This window comes from Lactuca saligna, chromosome 2, assembly GCF_052625555.1.
Source record: "Lactuca saligna cultivar CGN05327 chromosome 2, ASM5262555v1, whole genome shotgun sequence".
Classification (NCBI taxonomy): Eukaryota; Viridiplantae; Streptophyta; class Magnoliopsida; order Asterales; family Asteraceae; genus Lactuca; species Lactuca saligna.
Window position 1 is genome coordinate 50307169 of NC_136418.1, and position 26378 is coordinate 50333546.

At 34.3% G+C, this 26378-nt stretch overlaps 1 long non-coding RNA gene across 3 annotated transcripts; it reads left to right on the forward strand.

Annotated features, from left to right (window-relative positions):
* The first annotated feature begins 551 nt into the window (after positions 1-551).
* On the forward strand, positions 552-24432 carry LOC145030935 (uncharacterized). Of its 3 annotated transcripts, none has more exons than XR_013676753.1 (3): positions 579-784; positions 909-997; positions 1087-5971. It is a non-coding gene; the product is annotated as an uncharacterized LOC145030935 (long non-coding RNA). The 3 variants fall into 3 exon arrangements; XR_013676752.1 differs by lacking the exon at positions 1087-5971 and adding an exon at positions 24209-24432 and having other exon boundaries at positions 580-784; XR_013676751.1 differs by having other exon boundaries at positions 552-784; positions 909-5971.
* Positions 24433-26378: the final 1946 nt, after the last annotated feature.

A 26378-nucleotide genomic window follows, 5' to 3' on the forward strand; every position in this document is an offset into this window, starting at 1 on the left:
TTCTGAAAAATAATTACTACTATCATATCATCAAAAACTATTTTATAATTTACTGTAACTATTTTAATAATTTATAATTACAATAAATATAAGACACATCCACATGATAACTTTAAAAGCATCATTTATTTTCCTATTTATTAACAGTGATTCACTACCAACATATGAAGACACTCTACCCAAAGCCCCCTCAAACTCTCTCTCATTGTATCCTATCCCTTCAAACTTTCTCTTTCTTTTGTTCCTTTCACCTTCATCTGCACGGCTTACAAAAATTAATAAAATATGATAAAGACTTTTGATTTTAACTTTCCTATCAAATGTAAATCAAGTGCATTATATATATATATATATATATATATATATATATATATATATATATATATATATATATATATAGAGAGAGAGAGAGAGAGAGAGAGAGAGAGATTATTTGTAAAGGGACAATTATTGTGTAAATGTGTAACACAATGTTAGCCAACCATTTCAAAAAACTGGATAAAGGTATAATAGTAATTAACATAATAATCAATAAATTATAATTTAATTTATTCCAATAATTTAGGTAACATATTAATTATTTCAAATTTGTCTAATTCTCCCTCTCTCTCTCTTTCTCTCTCTCTCTCTCTCATCTTATACAAGATGATTGAATCATCTTTGAACATTGAAGCTTTTGGAATGACGACTTTAAGAGAAAGCCATTTGCATTCATTGCAACCATGTTCTGGGATTATTCTTCACCGACGATCATGTGGTCCGCTGGAAGCCACCTCCTTTAAGGGTGAATCATTGCTTATTGTACTATTCATTCACATGTTCTTTCCCTCAATAACCTCAGATTTCATTCGTTGGCTTCAATTAATTAGATTCATGATATCCATTTTCTTCATTAATCTTGTTCACAGTTCACGGTTCTGCAGCTCTTCAATTTCTCAAATAACGACAAGAAGTAGATGCCTTCAACTCCAATTGGTATTGCACATGTTCGCTTCAGGTAATCCCTTTGCTAATTTGATTTATAATAAGAATAATTCTGAATTATTGGTTTATGCACGTTTTATTTGATGTTTGAATAAATCAAAGGTCCAGTGAGTGGTTCCTGGTCTTTCGCAGCTAGTAAAGTTAGTTCCTGTTTTTCAGCTTTGCTTTAGTATATGTAGAGAGGCAAATGTACGTTGAACGTATTCCAGTTTTTATTTTTCTTTAGTGAATAAAGTAGAATACTTTGCCTCATATTGTTCCCTGTGTTTTCACTTGTCTTTTCTGTGTATTCTTTCACTGTGCAGCCTTATAAAGTTGTTTTTCCAGATTTTCCCTTCCCTGCTCTTTATCAATTCTATCCCCTGTGCAGTTTTTCTTTTGCTATGTTTCACTTCCCATTTTGGTGATAAAAGACTTTATTACCCCTGCTATATACCAACACTTGGTATCAGAGCGAATCTGGTGCATGCCCAAGTATCAACCACGTCCAGAAGAAATGTCAAGGAATGGTGAAAAGGATGGTCAGATTACGTTGCATTACCCTATGCTTTCTCGGAGCAATTATGCAGCGTGGGCTATTTAAATGAAGGTCTTCATGTAGGCTCATGGTGTGTGGGAGGTTGTTGAGCCAAGAACCTCCAACACTCTTGTCGAAACAAAGAAGGACAAGATGGCCTTGGCAGAAATCTACCAAGGAATACCTGAAGATCTACTACTGCAACTGGCTGAAAAGAAGACTGCTAAAGAAGCATGGGATGCCCTCAAGATAATGTTCATGGGAGCCGATCGAGTGACAGTGGCGAAAATTCAGGCCTTGAAGGCAGAGTTTGAAGCCCTGAACATGAAAGAATCTGAAAGTGTGGATGATTTTGTCGTGAAGGTGAGCAATGTTGTGAGCACTTTACGAGCTTTAGGGGACATAGTGGAAGAGTCATATGTTGTAAAGAAGTTATTGCGAGCCATACCACCCAAGTTCCTGCAAATTGCTTCGACTCTAGAGAAATTTGGGGATCTAAATGAAATGTCTACTGAAGAAGTGATAGGTAGACTCAAGGCTCATGAAGAGAGGATGAAAAGCCATAGTGAAACAGAAGAAAAGAAACTCTTGTTAACCCATCAAGAGTGGACTTAAAGAAATAAGAATAAGGGTGGAGATAACTCAACATCTAAAGGAAACAGAGGAGGTTCAGGGGGTTCACGTGGAAGAGGAAGAGGACAGGGTAGAGACAATAATCAAGTTGGTCGAGGTGGTTGTGGAAGAAGTGGTTCACATAGTAAAAAGGATGGGAACCGTGTCTCATCCAGTAATCAAGATAAAAATGAAATACAATGTTATAATTATCAAGAGTTCGGGCACTACGCCGCTGAGTGCAAGAACCCAAGGAAAGAAAGAAGTCAAGTAAGAAACCTAGTCCAGGAAGATGACGAACCAGCCCTGTTGTTGTCATCCTTCGAGGCTAAAGAAGAGATAGGGGAAGTTTTCTTGAATGAGGAGAAGGTCAACCCAAAGCTAAGATCGAATGGTGATACTGTGAGTGAATCAAACATGTGGTACCTAGACATAGGGGCTAGCAACCACATGACTGGAGAAAGGAGTAAGTTCCAAGAGTTAGACACAACCATCCAAGGCTTGGTGAAATTTGGAAACAACTCGAAAGTTAGAATCGAAGGGAGACGTATGATTATTTTCCAATGCAAGAACGGTGAGCAAAGGAAATTAAGAGAAGTATACTATATACCTGAGTTGTGTACCAATATTATAAGCCTTGGGCAACTTTCAGAAGGGGGAGATGAGATTAGAATCAAGGATAATTTCTTGAGAATCTTTGACTCCAGGATGAGACTACTCATGAAGGTACAGAAATGACCAAATAGACTCTACAAGATAGAACTCAAAGAGGTTACTCCAAAATGCTATGTTGCTGAAATTAATAACCCAACCTGGTTATGGCACACAAGACTGGGTCACATGAATTTCAATGCTTTAAAGTTGATGTCAGATAAGAGAATGATAGAAGGAGTACCCAAGATGGTTATACCATCTCAACCATGTGAGGGCTGCCTAGGTGGAAAACAAACATGAAATGCATATCCACCGTGTACAAGTTTCAGGGCCAAGAAGAAACTCGAGCTGATTCACGGAGATTTGTGTGGTCCGGTTTCACCCCCCACACCAGCAGGTAACAAGTACTTCATGCTCCTGGTTGATGACTACAGTAGGGTAATGTGGGTATACCTGCTAAGAACGAAGGATGAAGCCTTTCAGTCATTCAAAAACTTTAGAGAAAAAGTGGAAAACGAGATCGGTGAGAGATTAAAGTTTTGATAACAGATAGAGGAGGCGAATTCTTGTCCAACCAATTTACCAATTATTGCAGTGAAACAGGAATCGATAGACAATACACCTCCCCATACTCCCCACAGAAAAACGGGGTGGTGGAGAGGCGTAATCGCACGGTGGTTGAAATGGTAAGAAGTAATCTAATAACCATGAAGCTTCCACACACGCTATAGGGAGAGGCTGTGAGTCACGCCATTTACGTATTAAATAGAATAAGTACGAAGGCCTTGAATGACTCCACACCCTACGAGATGTGGACTGGTCGCAAACCTCACGTGGGCCACTTGAGGGTGTTCGGTTGCCTTGCACACGTAAAGATTCCCAAGAATCAGTTGAAAAAATTGGACGACAGAAGTAAGCGAGTAGTACATCTGGGGAATGAAAAGGGAACGAAGGCTTACAGAATTTTTGATCCTATCACTGGGAAAATTCACGTTAGTAGAAACGTTGTGTTCCAAGAAGATAAGGCATGGATGTGGGAGAAGGAATCGAGAGTCAATGGTACACCTGGATTAAGCTTCACCGTTGAAGGATTCGACTTCAACCATGAGGGTATCGATGATCTTGAAGACACCGAATCTATTCATGGGTCTACCCCATCTACACCCGATACTCACGTATCCTCCATCAATATGGATTGGACCAGAAGTGTAACCCAACCCAATACTGACTTGGACCCTCAAATAAGCCCACAAGGAAGTCAGTTAAACAACCCGACTCCAATAAGCCCTTCGATAACACCTAATTCTTCCAATTCATCCAGCACCGCTTCAAGTTCGACTGTAGAAGGTGCCCCAAAAAGATACCGATTGCTAACCGATCTTTATGAGAACACCGAAGAAATCCAATTGCCACCAGAAGAATTGATGTTACTGTCCAGCAATGATGGACCAACGAGCTACAGTGAAGCATGTCGAAAGAAAGACTGGATACGAGCTATGAACGATGAAATAGCCTCAATTGAAAAAAAACAACACCTGGAGCCTAGTTGATTTGCCAAAAGGGAAGAAGCCGATTGGGCTAAAGTGGGTCTTCAAGGTGAAGCGTGACCCAACAAGAAGGATTGTGAAGCACAAAGCAAGAATCGTGGCAAAGGGCTACGTTCAAAAACAGGGCATCAATTATGAGGAGGTCTTTGCGCCAGTGGCGAGAATTGAAATAGTCTGGGTCATTTTATCACTTGCAGGCTCGAATGGTTGGCATGTGCACCACCTGGACGTGAAATTTGCGTTCTTGAACGGGCACCTAACTGAAGAAGTCTATGTCACACAACCTCAAGGATTCGAGAAGAAGGAAGAATCTGGCAAAGTGTACAAACTCTCTAAAGCCCTGTATGGCTTGAAACAAGTTCCCAGAGCTTGGAATTCGTGCTTAGACAAGTACTTCAAAATTTTGGGTTTTAAAAGGTGTGGTCAAGAATATTCAGTGTACACAAGGTCAAATAATGGGAATAAGTTAATCATTGGAGTATATGTAGATGATCTACTTATGACAGGAAGCAACCCAGAAGATGTGAAGAATTTTAAAAAGGAAATGAAGATCAGGTTCGAGATGAGTGATCTCGGCATGTTAACATATTATCTTGGAATTGAGGTCAACCAACTAGGTAATGGAATCACTCTGAAGCAGGAAGCGTATGCCAAGAATATTTTGGTCAAAACCCAGATGATAGACTACAATCCCACCAAGAGCACAATGGAACATAAACTTTCTTTGACCAAAGATGGTGATGAAGAGCTGGTGAACCCAACAGAATACAGAAGCATTGTTGGCTGCCTAAGGTACCTTACTCACACTAGACCTGATATTACTTTTGTAGTTGGTGTTGTTAGTTAATTTATGGAAAAGCCCTCTATAAAACATCTCCAAGCTGTAAAGGGAATCTTCAGATATGTGAAAGGGACTTTGAACTATGGTCTAGTCTATTCTAAAGGAGGTGAAAAGGTCACTATCTAAGGATTTACAGACAGTGATTTGGCCAAGGATATTAATGACAGGAGAAACACAGGGGGAATGGCCTTTTATGTGAATGGAAACTTGGTCACATGGGCATCTCAAAAGCAAAGGTCGTGGCTCTCTCATCTTGTGAGGTAGAATTCATTGCTACCACCATGGCAGCTTGTCAGGGCATATGGCTAAGGAGACTTCTCACGCAAATCACAGGACAAAAAGTGCCACCTGTGACATTGTTTGTAGACAACCAATCAGCACTTGATCTGATGAAAACCCCTGTATTTCATGGTAGGAGCAAACATATTGACATTCGGTATCATTTTATCAAAGAGTGTGTTGAAAATGGAGAAATTATTGTTACTCATGTGTGTGGGAAGAGCCAGAAAGTAGACATTCTCACAAAGTCCCTAGCAAGAGTGAAGCATGAAGAGATGAGGGACTTAATTGGAGTGAAGAAGGTTCAGAATTAAGGGGGAAAATGATAAGAATAATTCTGAATTATTGGTTTATACACGTTTTATTTGATGTTTGAATAAATCAAAGGTCCAGTGAGTGGTTCCGGGTCTTTGGCAGCTAGTAAAGTTAGTTCCTGTTTTTCAGCTTTGCTTTAGTATAAGTAGAGAAGCAAATGTACGTTGAATGTATTCCAGTTTTTATTTTTGTTCTATGAATAAGGTAGAATACTTTGCCTCATATTGTTCCATGTGTTTTCACTTGTCTTTTCTGTGTATTCTTTCACTATGCAGCCTTGTAAAGTTGTTTTTCCAGATTTGTCCTTCCCTGCTCTTTATCAGTTCAGTCCCTTGTGCAGTTTTGCTTTTGCTGTGTTTTACTTCCCATTTTCGTGATAAATGACTTTATTACCCGTGTTATATACCAACAGATTTTATGTTTGATTGATTTTGACTAAAAATAAACACATTTTGTTTTTATCGATTCTCTATGTTTCCCGTTTTACTCATTTTCTATGGTTTTCTTTAAATTGTTTTAAGCGTACATCTGATTTAGCGCTATTGCTATCAGAAATCATTCATTTTATTAATCATGGGGAATATATGGTGGTTGTTTCTTCTCTTTGTTTTTCCTAATTTATGTATTTGTTTCATTAACCAAATGTTTTTTCATGTTCATGAGATTAACAAGCTCGACAAGCCTTATAAGTTTAGACTTAACAAGTTTATAAACATGACTAACCAGGAGTTCAAGAGCGTGTTTGTTGATCTAAAAATTAAGAATCACGGGTTGTTGCAAGGGGATTGAATGGATAACATGACCTTCATCTATGCTAATGTTGTTTCCATCCCCACTTCAGTTGATTGGATACATGACTAATGCACTAGTGGTGTTCATTGATGGGCATGAGGATGTACCAAAAAACAATGAGAAAGAACCAATGAAATTTTTAGCTAGCCAGCTGTGACAATCGTCAAAATTCATGCTAGTATTCTTCTAGATGTCACAAGTTGTACTAGGTCGTGACTTATTATATCCGTCATAGCAATTAGTGTACCTTAGATTGTATTGAACAACTACATTGATATGTGAATATACCAACTAGGTTGTAAAGTGCCAAAGTTAAATCTTAAGTCTAAACATAAAACTATGTTCGGTAGATCACAACTCAAGGGTAGGTTAACAACCCTAAATTCCCATATTAGAACAATTAAATGCTTAACAAGGTTAAGTATTCTAAGCTAATGTGAACAAAATTAAATCACGATATGATCCAATTAAAAAGTTGATGACAACTTCATACAACTCATAATTCGAATTATGAACAAAAAAAACTATAATCTAAGGATTTCCTAATCCTACAATCATATGATATGAACATTTGTTGCAACTATTTGAGTTAAAAAATTGATTTTATAAAATAAATTAAATCAAAGTTTTTCATTTTTATAATGTAATTCAAGAAAATTTAAGATTACGAACTTTTTTTTTAAAAAACAAATACTTACATAAAAAAAAATAAGTAAACTCTTGGAAGTTATGATAATATTAAAAGTTCTTATAAAAATTAAAGCCAAGTTTTATGAAAATTCAAGAGTGGCTTTAATTAATTTGTCAAATACCAAGGAAACTTTCTTCTCTCACCTCTCGACCATCAAAGTCTCAGCTCTAGGCTCTCTCTCTCTCTCTCTCTCTCTCTCTCTCTCTCTCTCTCTCTCTTTCATTCCTTAACTACTATCATTACAACTTATTTGAACCATTTTCATACTCTAATCTCTCTCTCTCTCTCTCCCTCTCTATCATTCTCCAAGAAAACTCTCCCACTCCCAAAATCTATCAAACTCATCCGAAAATCCACTTTGAAATATTTAAGGCTTGTAAGTGTTCTTGCTTCACCCAAAAGTCCAAGACAAGGTATGAAGCACAGCCCCTTCTTATGGTTTCACTAGTTTAGTTCTTTTTCTTCATGATTCTTCTTTACTTTTCAGATTCTATGCCCATTTATGGCTAGAAATCCATGCTCTCCTCTGGGTTTTTGTAGATTCTCAACATAACACATTACATGTGTTAGAAATGGTGAAAATCAGAGATCAAACCTATGCAGTGAAAAGAAGCATTAATGTTCATATGATTTCAAAAAAACGAGTTCTACATCTTCTTGTTTATTTCTTTTTGTGTTATCACACGAAAAAACCATTTCTGGTACATCTTGGATGTTTATTCACTCCATGCATGTGATAGAAATTAGATTTGTGGTGCAAATCCTAGTGAAAGATTTGGTTCCAAGGAGTTCTCTATCACAAGAATGAAACATCTATTTTGGGCCCTTGGATAACCATAAATCTATGGCTTGGGTGCGTGCACCTAAAAGTTACTTGTGCCTCTGTGAACTCTAGTGTATTTTCATTCATTTTCGACCATAAAAGAAGTATTTATGTTGTCCTTGTGAAAATGACCCTAAGGGACACTCAAATCAAACCAAAGATAACATACATTCTGTCAGAATAATTTGTTCAGGTTTGAAAAGCCATAAATCACTCATCACTCAACTAAATCACGACAATCGTTTTTGAGGAGTTCATGTAAAACATTAATTATTTGATTTCTGACGGTTTTTACAAAGTAGTTGTGCAAACAACACTTTTTCTATGATCACTAGTTTTACATTACATGATCAAAGGTCTTAAACCCCACAATAAAGCTGGGGGAAAATATGTTAGAAACTTAACACAGCCATAAAAAATACCCAAATTTTCATTAATTAAAACTGCATAGAAGTTTCTACACAAATTCGTGAACTTTCAGCAACATTGGGAATTCATGCACTATATAGTGCTACATTTCTTAACTTGTTGAGGTGGAATATAGCCCTTTTAACTTCGAAATAATTCTAAGCTAATTTGTTTCAGGAAAGGTCATGTTTTAGGAGGTGTTCCGTGAAACCCAAATGCTTAAACAAAATCCTTATTTTTCAACAAGAATAATAATTTAATGGCCATAAATTAAAAAAAATCATTTACAGAAGAGATAAAAATCTAAAAAATTGTATTGTTAATGTATTCACAAAATACGAAGGTCGTCTAAATTTTTACACGATTTGGTCACTGTTTGGTATTTTATTCATATTGTTCGTTGAATTGGAACATGAATTTACAAACTTGGGTCATTGGACTCAAAGGCCCAAACCAATATTTTTCTCAACTTTGGGGACATTATGAGAACCTGTAAAAATTAATTTGTGATTTTTGGAAACTGTTTATCATTTATTTTGAATTTTTCCTTTTTCCTTTTATTTAGGCTTTAGTTTACAAATAAATATCAAAAGAACTTCAAAAATGTTTATGATTTTTTTGGAAAGTAAAGCCCTCTGTTAGAACCAGAATATATATATATATATATATATATATATATATATATATATATATATATATATATATATATATATATATATTATAATTTTTGGAGTTAATTTTCGTGCCTTTGTGAAATTTTTGACACAATGCATCATCAATTCAATATTACCAAAAATGTTCCGTTCACACTGTGGACACTTTTATGAAACCACTAGTTGAATAAATAGTTCTTAGAAAATAGCTTAGTGAATTATATATCACTAGAAACTATTTGTTCCATAGGGCGCTAGTAGAAATCATTCTCGTCAACATCAAACTGCAAAGCCCGAACCGCGAACTTTCCCTAGTGAGTATTCATGCCTCCCCTATTTTTGGTTTTTAAATGCTTTGGCGTGGAAAAACATGTCCTAAATTATTTATTTTGTTGTATTTAATTTGACTTGTATCAAACTTTGTTTCTATACTTTTGCATGTATGCGTATGTTACTTTAATTCAAGAGGCCTATATCGCGGTTAAGTCCATGGAATCATTTCACACATATCATTAACTCTTTTGAGCCCATGGTCATTATGGATAGCGCTATTAGGAGGTAGACAACTCCTCACTAGCACAATTCACGGAGTGCATTATACCATTTTTCTCACTATGTTAGCAATAGACATAATAATCAATAGGGCATTACTCGGTCATTAGGCTTGGGTTGTGAACTCATGGTTTGAATAATTATGCACATATGAATCTTGCATCTCATTTTAGCAACGAACTTTGTTTCCCATTTTAAAAACAATCCATGTATTTCATTATAGGAATGCACTTTCATTTGTGGAAACTTTTATCAAAACTCTGATTATGATTTAAGAAACCATTATTTTTATAAACTTGTGAATTCATCAACTATTTCTATAGTTGACGCTTGTTTTACATGTTTTTTCAGGGAATAATTAGTAAGTGGCTGAAAGATTCACTATCATAAGTATACTGCATCAAGTGGAAAATGTTTTTGTGTTTTTAGCTTTTGAATAATGATGTTTATTTTGAGACTTGTCTTTGATGTGTTTTTAAACTTGTATTGTAAACTATAACTGTATTTATGATGGTGATGTAACTTTAACTTTTTCGATGAAACCATTATCGTTTGATCGATTTTTGTCACACCTCGCTAAAGCGGAAACACAAAGCATGACAATGATAATGGTTTCATAGCAAAAGTTAAAGATACATCACCATCATAAAAGCATTTATAGTTTACAATTCATGTTTAAAAGTACATCAAAGACAATAAACATCATTGTTCAAAAACTAAAAACACAAAAACATTTTCCACTTGATGCATCATACTTATGATGATGAATCTTTTGATCACTTACGAATTATTTCCTAAAAAAGCATGTAAAATGAGCGTCAACTATAGAAACCGTTGGAGAGTTCACAGGTTTATAAAAATAATGGTTTCATAAATCATAATCAAAGTTTTGATAAAAGTTTCCATAAATGAAAGTGCATTGCTAAAATTAGAAAATAAGTTCGTTCTCATCATGAGAAATAAAGTACATTTCCAAAATGAGAAGAAAAGTTAATATTCTCATGGGAAATAAAGTTCGATGCTAAAATGAGATACAAGGTTTGTATGTGCATAATTATCAAATCATGAATTCACAACTCAAGCCTAATTATCGAGAGGTGCCCTATTGAGATCTATGTGTATCTCTCACATAGAAAGAAATGGTAAAATGGACTCTGGGAAAGGGGTGAGTGAGGATTTTTCTACCTCTTAATAGCGGTATCCATAATGACCATGTGCGCAAAAGAGTTAATGAGTTGTGTGAAATGATTCCATGGACTTTACTGCGATACAAGCCCCATGAATCATCAATTGCAACACATACATAGAAAACATATGATATAATTTAAAATAAAAACAACTAACATAATTGAATTATCAACATGCTTTTCCACCCCCCAAAACATTTAAAAAAATCTCCCTAACGATTCCTACTAGCGCCCTATGGGACAAATAGTTTCTAGTGAGATATAATTCACTAAGCTATTTTCTAATAACTACCTATTCAACTAGTGGTGTCGTAAAAGTGCTCAAAGTGTGAACATGTCATTTTTGGTAATATTGAATTCATGGTACTTTTTGTCAAAATTTTCATAAAGACATGAAAATTAACTCCAAAAGTTATAAAAACATTATTTTCTGGTTCTAATAGAGGACATTAGTGTGTAGAAATTTTATAGACATTTTTCAAGATCATTTAATTTTTATTTGTAACTTAAAGCCTAAATAATAGGAAAAATTCAAAATAAATGGTAAACAGTTTCCAAAATTCCAAAATTAATTTTGAACGGTTTTCATAATGTTCCCAAAGTTAAGAAAAATATTAGTTTAGGCCTTTGTGTCCAATTACCTGATTTTGTAATTTATGCTCCAATTCAAGGAAAAATATGAATAAAATACCAAACAGTGTCCAAACTATCTGAACATTTAAATGGCATTCTTATATTGTGATTACATGAGTTCTACAGTTTTCAAATTTTTATCTCTTTTGTAAATGATTATTTTGAATTTATGGCCATTAAATTATTATTTTTTGTAGAAAAATAAGGATTTTGTTTAAGCACTTGGGGTTTCATAAAACACATCTTAAAAACATGACCTTTTCTAAAACAATTTGGCTCAAAATTATTTTGAAGCTAAATGGGGTATTCAACCTCAACAAGTTATTAAAGTAGCACTATATAGTGCATGAGTTTCAAATGTAGCTGAAAGTTGACGAATATGTGTAGAAACTTCTATAGTGTTTTAAGTAATGAAAATTTAGGTCTTCTGTGATATACGTATTAAGTTTCTAAAATATTTTTCCTCGGATTTACTGTAGGGTTTAAGACCTTTGATCATGTAATGCAAAACTAGTGATCACAAAAAAAATGTTGTTTGCACAACTATTTTGTAAAAATAGTCAAAAATCAAATTCATAATGTTTTAAAGTAAGGCTGCTTAGGTTAGAAAGTTAACTCAAGGAAATAGCCCTCAATAAAATATTATCATGATTTGGTTGAGTAATGATTGATTTACGCCTGTTCAAACCCGAACAAATTATTCTGACATAATGCATGTTATCTTTGGTTTGATTTGAGTGCCCCTTAGGGTCATTTTTCACAAGGACAACATCTATACTTCTTTTATGATCGAAAAGTGAATGATAGAGTTCACATAGAAACAAGAAAATTTTTGGTGCATGCATCCAAGCCATAGATTTATGGTTACCCAAGGCCCCAAAATAGATGTTTCATTCTTGAGAAAACTCCTTGTAACCGAATCTTGCACTAGGATTTGCACCTCAAATCCAATTTCTATCACATGAATGGAGTTATAAGCATCCAAGATGTACTAGAAATTTTTTTTTGTGATAACACAAAAATATATGAAGAAGATGTAGAACTCGGTTTTTGAAATCATATGAACATGTACGCTTCTTTTCACTCTTAGCATAGGTTTGATCCCATATTTTCACTATTTCTAACACATGTAATGTGTTATTGTGAGAATATACAAACACCAAGAGTAAAGCAAGGCTTTCTATCCATAAAAGGGAATAGAATCCGAAGAGTAAAGGAAAATCAAGAAGAAGAAGAAGTAAAGTTGTAAAACTATAAGAAGGGGTTGTGTTTCATACCATGACTTCGACTTTTGGATGAAGCAAGAACACTTCCAAGTCTTCAAGATTTCGAAAATATGGTAGAAGATAGAGGATTTTTGGATGGGTTTGATAGTTTTGGGAGTGGGAGAGTTTTCTTGGAGAATGAGAGAGTATAATGTGAAAATGGTTCAAATCATATGATTGTAGGATTAAGAAATCCTTAGATTATATTTGTGGTTCGGGATTCAAATTATGAATTGCATGGACTTGTCATCAACTTTGTATTTGGATAATATCATGATTTAATTTTTTTCACATTAGCTTAGAATATGTAACCTTGTTAAGAATTTAATTGTTCCACTGTAGGAATTTTGGTTTCTTAACCTACCCTTGAGTTGTGATCTACCGAGCATAGTTTTGTGTTTAGACTTAAGATTTAACTTTACAACTTTACAATCTAGTTGGTATATTCACATATCAATGTGACTGTTCAATACAAGCTAAGGTGAATTAATTGCTCCGAGGGATCTATTAAATCGCGACCTAGTTAAACTTCTGACATTTAAGCCATGTTTTATGCACCCATGGAAATGATGAGTTTCTAGAAGAGTACTAATCTAAATTTTGACGATTGTCACAATCTCCCCCATTTGTGGGAATTTTCTCCCAAAATTCAACTGGTGGTACCACTAGTTCAGACATAGCAAATAGGTGAGGATATTCGTTCTTCATGAAGTCATCACGTTCCCAGGTGTACTTCGGCCTGTGTTTTAAGTTCCATCGAACTTTTACAATTGGAATCTTGCTTCGCTTGAGGTGTTTCACCTCTCTGTCAAGCATTTCTATTGGTTCCCTGATGAAATTTATCTTATCATCTATCTGGATTCTCCCTAAAGGTACTATCAATGATTTGTCGGCTAAAAATTTCTTGATATTTGAGGTGTGGAAGGTGTTGTGAATAGCCCTAAACTCGTGGGGGAATTTGAGCTTATATGCTACCGGACCGATCTTTTAAATGATGTCAAATGGTCCCATATTTCTTGGGCTTAGTTTTCCTTTCTTTCCAAAGCATATAACCCTTTCAAAGGTGATACCTTTAGAAGCACCTTGTCTTCAAATTGGAATTCTAAAGGTTTCCGACAGTTATCTGTGTAACTGTTCTGACTATCCCTAGTGATTTTAAGCCTGTCTTTGATAATAGAAATCTTATCAGTTGTTTCCTGTATAATATCTCCTATTTCGAACCAGCACAACGGAGAATGACACTTACGACCACCCTATGCTTCGTATGGAGCACACTAGATACTTGTGTGGTAACTGTTATTGTAGGAGAACTCGACTAGTTGCTAATGAGTATCTCAATTTCCCTTGAATTCAATGGCACCTTTCTGAAGCATGTATTCCAAGGTTTGTATTGTTTTCTGACCAATTTTCTGAGGATGGTAAGTTATACTTAAATTTATTTGGGTTCCTAAAGCCTTTTGTAACATCCACCAAAAGCATCATGTGAAATGACTATCTCTATCAGAGATGATAGATAGACGTACACCATACCGAGCCACAATTTTGTCGATGTAGATTTGGTCCAGTTTTTCCATCTGGAAGTCTTCTTGAATAGGGAGAAAATAAGCAAATTTCATCATTCGAGCCACTATGACCCAAATCTAATGATGGCCTTTAGAAGTTCTAAGAAGTTTGGTGACAAAATCCATGGATATTTGCTCCTATTTCCATGGTGTAATTTCTGGATTTGAAAATAAATTGGATGGTTTCTATTGTTCAAATTTGACAAATGAGCATGTCATACACTTCCCAACATACAAGGCAATATCCTTTTTCATTCGAGGCCACCAATAGTACTCTTAAGATCTTTGTACATCTTATCCGCTCCAAGATGGATTGAGTATCTAGATCAATGAGACTTTTCTATTACTATGTCTCTCAAATTGTTAACCCTTGGAATACAAACTCTATTCTTAAAATAACGCACTCTGTCAGGTTTAGATTCAAATCTCACTTCTAAATCATCAAAATCTTCACCTTGCAGATTTTCCTTGATCAAGGTTTTCACCTAAGCATTAATGATTTAATATTTCAAGCTTATCTGTATTACCATTCCCAAAGATCACACCTGAGTAGGTTTCACTCTTTCTTTCCTTCTAAGTGTGTCCGCTACTACATTAGCATTGCCTAGGTGGTATCGTATCTCATAGTCATAATCACTAAACAACTCTACCCTTCTACTTTGTCGCATGTTTAACATTTTCTGATCTAGAATTTGTTGGAGACTTTTGTGATCAGTATAAATTGTGTATTTGGTATCGTAGAAATAATGTCTCCAAATCCTAAGAGCGAAAACTATTGCTCATAGTTCTAGATTGTGGGTTGTATAATTCTTCTCATATGTTCTGAGTTGTCTAGAAGCATACAAAATGACCTTATCTTTTTGCATTAACACATAGCCTAAACCCTGATTAGACGCATCACAATACAATATGAAATTCTTTGATCCCTCTGGTAAAGCCAAAATCAGTGCATTACATAGTTTGTTTTTCAGGATTTGGAAATCTTCTTCATGTTTCTCTTCCTAGAGAAATTTTCTTTCCTTTTGGGTCAAAGATGTTAATGGTTAGCAACCCTTGAGAAATTTTCAATGAAGCGTCTGGAGTACCCAGCTAACCCTAGAAACTATCGTATTTCTATCAGGGTTCTGGGTACTTCACATTTCTTGATTGCCTCAATCTTAGCTAGATCCACATAATTCCTTTTTCACTGACCACATGACCAAGTAAATGTACCTTTTGGAACTGGAATTCACACTTAGTAAGCTTGAAATACAATTTCTGCTCCTTTAGTAGCTCCAAAATTGGCTTCAAAAATACTATCACGAACTGGTCTAGGTATAGCCTATAGACTCTTTTCATGAAATCCATCAAAACAGCCGATGCGTTCGTTAGACCAAAAGGCATGACTAAGAAATCATAGTGTCCATAATGAGTTCTAAATGTTGTTCTATGAATGTCTCCTTCGTGAACTCTTAGTTGATGATATCGAGCCTGGAGATCTATCTTTGAGAAGTATGAAGCGCCCTTCAACTGATCGAACAAGTCATCAATTAGAGGAAGAGGATATCGATTCTTGATCGTTAACCTGTTCATTTCTCTATAATCAATACACATTCGGAATAACCCGTCTTTCTTTTTGACGAACAACATCATGGCTCGCCAAGGTGATGAGCTTGGTTGTATGAACCTCAACACCGAGATATCTTTGATTTGCTTTGCTTTGGATTCTCTTTCTACCTCATGGCCATGAATGCATCGCAATGCTTCTTCAGGTACTTGTTGTCACAACTAGAAATTTTTGTGCTTGTAACTACAACACTTAAGTCAAATTATGAATCAAAGACATTAGAGCATGTATGATTCATACTCTATGACAACAAAATTTCAATCAAACACACCATGCAAGCATTTCAAGTAGTCAATAAGCAATTGGAAACCCTAGAAGTTCTTGTTTAAGTTCATTTTGGACTAGGACTTCCTTATTGGGCCCAATGGACCAATAAGCTTCCAATTTGACCACCTTAGGCGTAGAACTCTTAAATGGGATCTAATTGGACCCACTTCCATTTATTTCAATATTTTGCGCCATATTGGGCCTAGAATGAAATAAATTAATTATATGAACCATTTTGGGCCATAATTAACCTAATTTAGCCCTAATAGGTCATAAGACTCACATTTATGATTATTTGGACCAAACATCACTTAACATAACCATGAAAAAGGCTTAAGCATACAAGGCCCAAATTCTTTTCTCAACCTCTCTAATTCTCGGCCCAAGCCCAAAAGGAGAAGAAGAAGTTGACTTTTACATGACACCTCATCTTTGCATGGAAGATATCTAGGTTATTACACTTCAAACATCCATGCTATCTCATGTTTTCATGCAACTCACTTCAAAAATCACTCTTCTCTCCTATCTCTCTTGCTCTCGACCGATTCCAAGCACACACACACACACACACATTTCTCTCACAAATCTTTCAAGGAAACTCCCTCCACTCTTCATCAAGTTCTCAAAATTTAGAAGGTTTTTCAAGAAGATATTTCCACAAACTCTTTATCTAAGGTAAGATCATGCTTGGGTCTATGATCTAGGTTCTTTATTTTATCAAAAATCTCTTTCTAATCCATGCAAAATCATGATCACTCTCTTAGAAACCCTCTAAGTTCGAAATCATCAAAGGAAGGCTTGTTAGGGCCGAAAACAACATCAAGCTCCTTCCAATCTTCTTCAAAACTGAAACTACAACTCAAGGTGAGCTTCATACACCCTTTATTTCAGTTTTTATGGGGGAGAATACAAGCAAATGTGTATATCTATGAGTAAATGTATGCTTTGTGTGATTTGATGCATGTTTGTGTGTAATATCATGTGTTGTGATGAATATGTTAGCCAAAAAAGTACCTAAAAACCGAGATCTATAACATGAGGGATGAAATAAACATAACTTACACCATTTTACACTAATCAAGTCAAGAAAAATAGTTCATTTGGTTAGGATGAACATATTTGGACATAAAACCCATTTTTGGGCTTAAATTGTCAAAAATACAAAACTAAGGGCCCAAAACGATAACTTATAATTTCTGGAGGTTGAAAAGGGTCCAAAAAGTTTCTAATACAATTTTTCTGAATATCAACATTTTTGAGGGGCTTAAAATGTAAATTTTGAACCTAATGGGCTAAAATGGGCTTTTCGGCCCAATAAGCTCCAATTTGCGAAAATTTTAAATTTGAGGAGCTGGAAATGTAACTTTCTGTAAAACAGGGGATTTCAAGTGTATTAAAACCATTTCAAAGGTCAAAAATGTTTTTCAAATTCAAAAGGAATCAAAAATGCAAAACTTTTCCATTTTGGGCCAAAACTGTAAAAGTTGCGAAAATGGAGTTCCAACCGAGAAAACTTCATTTTTGAAGGACTTAATCTGTTTACAAAGTAAATTTGGGCTGAAAATGTCTTTTATATAAAGAATTAAAAGTGCAAATTTTATCAAAGAAGTGTCGTGAAAAAGTAAAATCTTACTTTTAAACAAATAAACCCCTTAAGACAAAATACGAGATCCACGACTACCGGCGAAACGTAATAACAAATACACTTTCAACACCAATATCGTTACCAAATGAATTAATTCGGTCTCAAATCAATAACAAATCAAAAAAATCAATAAACAATAGCACTTCAATAAACACGCAAAATCTACGAGGAGTCAATATTCAATCTTTGGGCTCGAAAGTTTCAAATCGTGTTTGTTGGGCCTTGCTAGCCCAATAACATGATCTTTAGGCCCAAAGGGAACGCGCTTACATGTTATTGGGCCTTCTATGACCTAATTCCATGTAAAAGGACTTTTAGTAGCTTTATTGTGTTGTTGGGCCCCAAGGGTTCATTGGTACTACTAATGAAGTCGAGAAGTCAAATGCGAGTCAGGCCAAGATCCTTTCGCATTCACGATAGCCTTGAACAACTTATGGAAATAAAGGGGGCTTCATACCCTCCTTTCTCCTCAGTTGTGGGGCTATGAGAAGTCAGGGTGGTTGGATTAAGTGAGTAGTACGGACGACGCCTAAAGGATCGTTTGTAATTGGTAGTTATAAACTAGTCATTTTCATTAATGCGTGATTATAACAACTCACAACTCATAATTAATCCAATGTCACCTGGGTAATCAAAAACAATCGTCGTATCGGTATAACAATAAATAAAACACGTAATTTTATGTATTGGGAAAACATCGGGTTTTCCCGGGGAGTTCAACACTTTTACTTATGTGATGTATACAAAGTTCAACAATTATACATGTTTACAAAAATTGACAAGCATACTTACGGATCTTCACACTTTTTTTTATAAACAATACTCTTTTCAGAAAATATTGGATTTTCTAGGTTTTTAAAACTTCACATAAATCATTATTCACAACATTACTTATGAACTCACCAACATTTCATATGTTGAAGTTTTTCCAAAATACTTGTATTCTCAAGCAACAGGTAAACCGAAGAATAAGTACCAAGTGATGTCATGGTGTTTTGCTTAAATTTATTATCGAACAGTTTATGTTATGGATTTGTAATGTTTAGAACAACGTACCGAATGTAAACAATATCAGTTGTAATATTTCAATGCATGGTGATGAATGATGTTATGATTCATGTATAATCATTGTGATGGTATTCAATTAAGTCACAATAGCCCTCGGACGTTTCCGCCATCTGGTTCGGGGGTGTGACACTTGTGAAGCTTCATGCTTGACAAAATGTTCAAACTCCTTCCCGGCTTCTCACCATGACTTTCTCATAACAACCAATGTCCATCCTATTATTGGATAACCAATCCATTCCCACTATTACATCAAAGTTACTAAACTCTATGGGAATAAGGTCGATGCTAAAGAGTTTAACAGTTAAGTTCAAAGTATAACCCTGAATTATGTCATTTTCCTTAATTTCATACACATAAGCAAGTTCAATATCATAAACATTTTTCATCTTTTTCAATTGCAAGTCTATTAATGGTCTAAATTCAGGAGAAACGTACACGTTATCACTTCAGGGTTTTGAAGAAATTATTAAGCACCACTCACAAAGGCTACACCCTTAGCTTGCCCACCTTGATTCCTCTGGTTGACTTGCCTTCCCGAGTTTTGACCATTGTTACCAGTCCTCCTGTTTAATTTTGGACAAACATTTCTGAGGTGGTCTGAACTCTAGCATTCATTGTTCAATTTTGGACAAACATTTTTGAGGTGGTCTGTACTCCAGCATTCATAGCATGCCCTTTGTTCATCCTTATTCAGCATGCAATACTTGGGTGATAATTTTTGGTATTACTATCATGAGTTGTTGTGTAAAACGTCATTTTTAAGCAGTGGAAAATCATTTTTGGATTTATGGGTGTTTAATCTTAGGAAATTGGAAATAAATAGAAAATAGTTGAAATAAATCCTCAAACTTTTTGTACAATTGTTATTTAATGTATTCAAACTAAGAAAAATATCGAATTTAGTTTTTAAATAGTTTAACATGATTTTATGATGTTTGTGTATATTTTCTTGCAAAAATGGAATTAAATATTAAACCGCTTAGAAAATTGTTTAAACTTTTTATTTATTGTTAAATTGTTGTACAGAATGTCCATTTATATTTTTATGATTTTTTTATAAGTTAAACTAATTTTCTCATATTTATTCCTTTAACTATACGTTAAATCATGGAAAAATAGCAAAATGGTGTTGAAAATTCTCCAAATTTTTCTGTGATGGTTAGATAATATATAGAAGCTTTGAAAAATAATAAATGTGATTTTTAAAACTCATAATCCAATTTTGTTATTTATTTTTTTAATAACAATAAAATAAAAAATAATGGTAAATTTTAATAAAAATTGCTCAAACTTTATGTAAGACGTTTATTTGCAGTTTAAGTCATTCATGATTTTTTCCAGAGTTTATTGACTTGTGTAAGTATTTTATATGCTTTAACACTTTATTCTCTTATTATTTTTATATAAAAATAAAGAAAATGTATTTGGAGCTGATAGTTTCGAGATTGCATCTCCATACAATTTACTAATAGTGGCAAATTGTGTTCTCATTTTGGATATTGAAAACATGCCTAAAGGCTTAATAAATTATTGAGAAAAACTTGGTTCTTATGATTATGGTAAGAACTGTTGATGTCAGTTTGAGAATTTTTATTACATTTTCTCACTACTTTTAAGTTAAGATCTTTTTTTACCCTCTAGGTTTATGAGATCGGGAGTTAAAAATATTTTTTGAATGATTTTTAGTGATAATTTATTCTGTTTAACATGCAGCATAAAACTAATACTCCCAAAAAAAGAGTTGTTCGAGCAACAGTTTTGTAAAACTTGTTAAAAATTGAAATCTTAATGATTTGCAGTGAGACCACTTGGATTCGGGAGTTAACTAAGAGTATTATATTTCAGAAAATGAATCTTAATTTTTTTAAGAAATGATTGAGATATAACAGTTCAAAATCAGGTAAAGAAATCCGGCAAATTGCATGCATGATGATAGGTTAGAAAAGTGAGTTTTCATCATTTCTTTGAGTAAATTCTTTGAAATATTTTAAAGATATCATGATAAATTCATGTTAGAGATCAAAAGATTTAAAATCATCAAAATGCATACATCCATTAATGAATAAAATTTTGTTTCTCAAACCTTTTAACTTGAGTTTGATGTTTTAATCCTTAAAAATCGATTATGCAATAAGATCATGAACATGGAACCTTGTTTTTCATACATACATGGTGTCAAAACACATCCATGATATATATATATATATATATATATATATATATATATATATATATATATATATATATTAACGTATAATCCAATTTATAGTTGCTAATACATTTTGTTTTGAACGCCATGTTATTATTTGTTTGGGATTGAACCCAAAACCTCCTAGTTAGAAACTCTAGTTAGACACCTTGTTAGCCAAGTGGATTTGCCACAACTTATAGTTGCTAATACATAAATCATGTAAATTAAATAAGTCTCCAAATTCTTGATTAATATATGTGCATCGGCTTTAAAGGTATTAGGTTATCATGCTTCTTTAATAAAAATAAAAATAAATAAATAAGTACAATCTACGATAGTTTGAATGTTTGTAATCAAATTATGAGATAATACATATTTTAGTTTGCGTATGAATAATCACTTTGTACTACCACTCCACCAATCTCTAATCATTTCTAAGTTTCATTTTTTTTTAGTTGGAGTCTGGAAATCTAAACTTGATGTACGATTCCATATATAATATAATATGTATTCTATAATTAGAATTTTTTTTTTCTGAAAGTATACCATATGTAAATTTTTTATTAACATGAAAGTTCAATACATATCGATTGAAGGCAAACAGGCAACAAGCTGCACCGCTAGCTCTTTCTGGATGGCAAAACCAATTCTTTTGAAAACAACATTTGTGGATCTATGAGATATGACATTAGAATGCATGACCCGTTGGACTTTATTAAGGAGTTCCACCGCCTCTGGTGCGAGAAAACCAAATGTATCGAATGCAAAAGGAACAAACACATGTTGATTTTCTCTACATGCATTCTCGTGCTTTACCACTTTGCATGCAACGGCTTTCAAAGCGGCATGCCCAGTTGCGAAACCTCCGCTCCCCAAACCAACGAGAGGAGAGACACCAGTAAGTTCCATGCACGCATGCTTTCCTCCTATCCATCCAAAGACCAAAATGTCAGCCGGTCTAAGTGTGGACCTGCCATCCTGCAGGTCCGTCAAAAATTTCACTTGCGCTTCTTTCTTCACAGAAATACCAGCACACCGACAAGCATCAAAGAGAACATCTCGAACCACATCATGTCTATACTTGAAACCAGGGAGCTCTCTACAATGAACCGCATGTTCCCCAAAGGTATCCAAACATGTCTTGCGACAAACTAAACATATCTCGTCAATTGGGAATATGGGAATCATGAAGCGGTAATGAAGGATAGTTCGATACTCCATATATATAACATTTCGTCAATTAGAATAAGTAATACGAATGATTGTTACCTCATATATAGCATTTCGTCTCTAAATGAAACTCTTGTCTGTTTGTCCACCTAAAGCAGCAATATGTTTTTAGGGAATATGACTAATTAAGGTAATTAACTTTTCGGTTTGTTCTCATGTAGGTAACTATCTTTTTTTTTTGTATACATCTAGGTAACAAACTTTTTGAAACTGTTCACATATGACCATTATGACCTGCTGTAGCAGGTTACCTCTGGGTATAGTATGTCATAATGCTTACATGTGAACACTTTCAACAAGTTCGTTACCTAGATGTATACAAAAGAAAAATAGTTATCCAACTATGAACAAACCAAAAGTAAGAGTAAATTACACGAATGGTCGTTGTGGTTTGGGGGAATTTATGCGTTTGGTCCCTAACTTATTTTTTTTTAATTCGGATGGTCCCTACTGTTTTGTTTTGTTTCGTTTGGTCCATGTCTTACCAAAAAAAAACTAGTATGTCCTTATTAATTTTTTAAATTAATTTTCTTATTTATGTATTTTTTATATGTTTAAAAAAACTAATAGACCTCACATATCTGTATCTCCTCACCATCCTATCTTTCATCATCCTAAACTTTTATTTCTTTTCCATATTTAATGACAATGAAGTCTTCACCATCTATTCTTTTTCGGTCCTTCAACTTCAGCGAACCAACACCACAACCCAATAAAGTGAAGAGACTGTGGGTTATGGTGTTTGTTGGCCAGAGTTGAAGGATATAAAAAAAAATGATGGTGAAGACTTCTATATCACTAAAGATTGAAAGAAAATAGAGGTTGAAGAGGATGTGAGATGGGATTAGGGGTGAGCATTTGGACCGGTGGACCGGACGGGACCGGTGGACCGGACCGTTTTTTTGGACCCCCGGGCCGGTTCTCGGTTCTAAGATTTCTCGCCGGTCCGGTCCGGTTTTTTTCCCGGTCCGGTCCGGTTTTTACCGGGTTTAGAATCGGTTGGACATGATTAAGATTTTTGTGACGTTTTTTAAACACACATAACTCATTCGTTTTAAGTCGGATTGACCTGCGGTTTTTTCCAACATTTAGTTTACAGATTGTAGATAAATTTAGACTATAATTTTGTTTATTTTGGTATTATATTTACCGCGTTACAATCCTTCAAAGTAGAGCTATCAAAGCTGAAAAAATTTAGCTTTTCAGCAACATTTTGTAAGTTGTGACGTTTTTTAAACACCCATAACTCATTCGTTTTAGTCGGATTGACCTCCGATTTTTTCCAACATTTAGTTTACAGTTTGTAGACGAGTTTAGACTATAATTTTGTTTATTTTGATATTATATTCACTGAGTTACAATCCTTCAAAGTAGAGCTATCAAAGTTGAAAAAATTTAGTTTTTTAGCAAGATTTTATTATCTGTGACGTTTTTTAAACACACATAACTCATTCGTTTTAAGTCGGATTGACCTACGGTTTTTCCAACATTTAGTTTACAATTTGTAGATGAATTTAGACTATAATTTTGTTTATGTTGGTATTATATATTCATTGAGTTACAATCCTTCAATGTAGAGCTATCAAAGCTGAAATATTTCAGCTTTTTAGTATTATTTTATACTATAATTCCGAGTCCGCGTTTAGCACTTGTGGTAGAGTTGTAAGTGAGTATCAAACTAGTTTATCGACATTGATAGTTGAATCTTTGTTATGTACCCAAGATTGGGTGATAATGTTTACAAATCCGATAGTTGACAACGTTGATGACATCTTGAACGATGATGATATAGCTTTGGGTAAAAAAAATTACAATCTTTATTCTTTTTATATACAATTATTCCTTTTTATTAAATACTAACAACATTTTCATTTGTGTTTATGTAGAGATTGCACAAGCTTTAAATATGTTACATATGGATGACAATGATATGGGGAAGAGGCCAATGGAAGATTAGATTATGGGTTTATGAAATTTGTTAGTTTGATTGATTTTAAAGTTTAAACTATGATTTTTGTTGTTATGGTAATACTTTTGTATGTTTGTCTTAAAATTGTTTAACTTTTGTTGGTGAACTTGATTTATATGTTAGTTGCTTTTATTTGGAAAATTAATTTTTGCAAATTGCAAATTATAATATTATACATCAATGTAGATTAGTTAGGCGTGAAACGGAAACATATTAATTTTGCAAGTTATAATATTATACATCAATGTAGATTACTTATTATACTCTAAGCAATTAAAGTTGTACCGGTCCAAATGGGTCCAAAAACCGGAAAACCCGAACCTGGACCCGGACACGGACACGACTCATCCGGTCCGGTCCATGGTCCACAAAATTCTCCATAACCGGTCCGGTCCAAGAGCCGGTCCGGTCCGGTTCGGTCCGGGTCGGTCCAAATGCTCACCCCTAGATGGGATGGTGACCGGTGGAACCCAAATTAAATTTCTCAAATGTGGTTTCAGATTTACGATGAAGAGATCCAGATATGTGGGGTCTATTAATTTTTTTAAACATATAAAAAAACATAAATAAGAAAATTAATTAAAAAAATAAATCAATAAGGGCATAATAGTCTTTTTAGGTAAGATAGGGACTAAGCGCGCAACAAAAATAAACAGTAGAGACCATCCGAGTTAAAAAGAATAAGTTAGGGATCAAATGCACAAATTCCCCTATACCATAGGGACCATTCATGTAATTTACTATTACTTTTGGTTTTGTTCATATTTAGGTAACTATTTTTTTTGTACACATCTAAGTAACGAAGTTGATGAAACTGTTCACATATAACCATTATGATCTGCAGTAGCTGGATGTAACCTACTACATCAGGTCACAATAGTCATATGTGAACAGTTCCAAAAAGTTTGTTACCTAGATGTGTACAAAAAAAAATAGTTACCTATATGTGAAAAACCCGAAAAGTTAATTACTTTAACAAGTCCTATTCCCTATGTTTTTATTATAAGCAAGCAAGGGCAATCACCATCTTTATACAAAGGTTTAAATCAAATCAAAGCAACCCTTCATATAGTAGTGGTGCGGTGGAGAAATCCGGCAGCCATAGTTGCCGGTGATGGTGAGGGCAGAGTTTAACCAAGAGACATTACAAGCTAGAAGCTTACCCTCATTGATGTGCGGCAGGAAAAATAAATCCTTCAAACCCGTTGCCTTAAAAGACCCCTGTCGGAACCCTATCCTCGCCGGAACACCCCCTCACCGGAGTCGCTGCATCTCGCTGAAAACTGCCACAACCTCATTTGTCCGTCTTACTGTTTCTCTCCATTGCTTCCTTTCTCTATGTGTTTTGTCAACGATGAAGCAACTAATGGATGAGTCTGGCCGTGTATATTTCTAGGGTAGGGAATCGACATTGAAACGGAAGGAAGAAACGAGAATTTTATGTGCGTTTAATTCAATGAAGGAGTTATAATCAAATTTACATCCTTAATCCCTAAACTTCAACTATAATAACACTTTAATCCCCAATACTCTAAACCACTAATTTTAACACCTTTTAAAAAAAACAACTTCACCCGTTTGACTTTATTTTACCTTAAATGGATTTTATGTATCCTTATTGTTTTCACCATTTAATTAATTAATTTTACTAAGTTTTTTTATTGTTAACTAACTCTTTTGAATTATAAATTTCATCTTTTATATAATTATTTTATATTATAGTCTTAGAATCGAAATTTTTACAACACTTAATATTCAAGTAACAGAAAGTTAATGTCATTAACAGAAATTTTTTTGGGTTGTTACAATTCTTCACTCCTTGAAATGATTTCGTCCTCGAAATCTCTAACTCACTACATAATCTTATTTAAGATCACATCTTCAACTAATGCTACACACTTGATCATGAGTCGTACTTCATATGCCATCCTTTTATAGTTAATCGCTTTAACCAATTACGGTTTTCATACTTTTATTTACTTCAAATAGAAAGCACCTCTGGTAGACCCTTCATCCTATGCGCTCTTCTCCTGATAGGTAATGTCCTCTAACCCATTTCCAATATATGGAAACTACAATACCGTGCC